This window comes from Propithecus coquereli, unplaced genomic scaffold (assembly GCF_000956105.1).
Source record: "Propithecus coquereli isolate 6110/MARCELLA unplaced genomic scaffold, Pcoq_1.0 Scaffold540, whole genome shotgun sequence".
NCBI classification, from domain to species: domain Eukaryota; kingdom Metazoa; phylum Chordata; class Mammalia; order Primates; family Indriidae; genus Propithecus; species Propithecus coquereli.
In genome coordinates, this window is record NW_012151286.1 from 1,212,085 (window position 1) to 1,213,325 (window position 1,241).

The 1,241-nt window shown below is 32.2% G+C and overlaps 1 protein-coding gene across 1 annotated transcript in view; it reads left to right on the top strand.

Annotated features, from left to right (window-relative positions):
• RSPRY1 (ring finger and SPRY domain containing 1) overlaps nucleotides 1-1,241 on the top strand; it is a 72,273-nt gene that overhangs the window by 20,376 nt on the left and 50,656 nt on the right. The gene's annotated exons all lie outside the window — the stretch shown is intronic.

A 1,241-nucleotide genomic window follows, 5' to 3' on the forward strand; every position in this document is an offset into this window, starting at 1 on the left:
GTAGTATTTTTTAAAAAGTTATTTTGGGTTTTTTTTTTTTTTTACTTCAGGCCCTGCCAATAAATCTAAGTATATAAATATTTGATAGTCATATTTATAAAAACCCAGTTTTGTTTAGTGCCTCAAAAATTGTAACATAAAACAGGGTGTACTTATGCATACAAACAAATCCTTAGAACTATATTAAACTCTTCCATGAAATACTGGAGCATTTGTTAGTCTTCAAGAAGAATAATTTTTTTATATTCCTCATACTGTAAAATTGGAATGAAAAGTTGTACTTCCCAAACAAGGAAGTAAACCTCAAGCAATGTTAATTTAAGCCCATTGGAAGAACAGGTGCAAAATAGACTTTGCCATATTTTGAAAGTGAGTGATTAAAGGAATATGAGAGCAAAGTAGGAGCCTTATTTTCAAGTTCTGGAAAATATTACAAATTATAAGTGACCTTGTTGATAAGGCACATAATTCACTTACAAGAGGCAAGTGGTGTACATTTGAATAACAAGGTAACTTTTACCCTTAAACCTCTTTTTACTGAATTGTAGGTATATAACTCTTCTGAGAATGGAAAAATAAGGTGTGGAGCAAATGTGGAAGGGACCTGGTGGAAAAGACAATGGCAAAACAGAATTCAGAAAGTTTATAAACATGGATGTATAGCTTGTTTTTTAGAAGGTATTGAAGGAGAAGAATTTTATAACCTATAAAGTTTATAAGGCCATTAAAACCAAACAAAAGATAATTGGGACGGGTGGGCTTAGTAAGAATATACCTAAACGGATACATGCAGATATTGCAATTATAAAATGATCTGAATTATTGTCCTCTTCTCTCTACTTGTTTACTTAGGAAAGGATGACACTGATCAGAGAGAAGAGCACTGTTCCTAATGCCATAGTGAGAGTTGCTATAGGAAAGCGTTTCATGGTGTTGCTTTCTAGTTTTCCACAACTTTGTTTTGAAGTAAATTGCCTATTTGCAGCCTGTCACCTCTACATCCAGCTTTCTTTTCCCTTCATCTAAACAAAGTTTTTTTTTTCTTATTTTTTTGTTGTTGTCTAATTTTAATCCTACATACTTTCAATCTAAAGTCACATTCTTCAGTTCTGGAAATTTCTCCGCCATTATCTCTTTGAATATTGTTTCTGCTGTGATCTGAGTGAATTCCTCAATACTGTCTTCCAATTCGTTAATTTTCTTTTTAACTATGATACATCTGGAGTTATACCATCTATTGA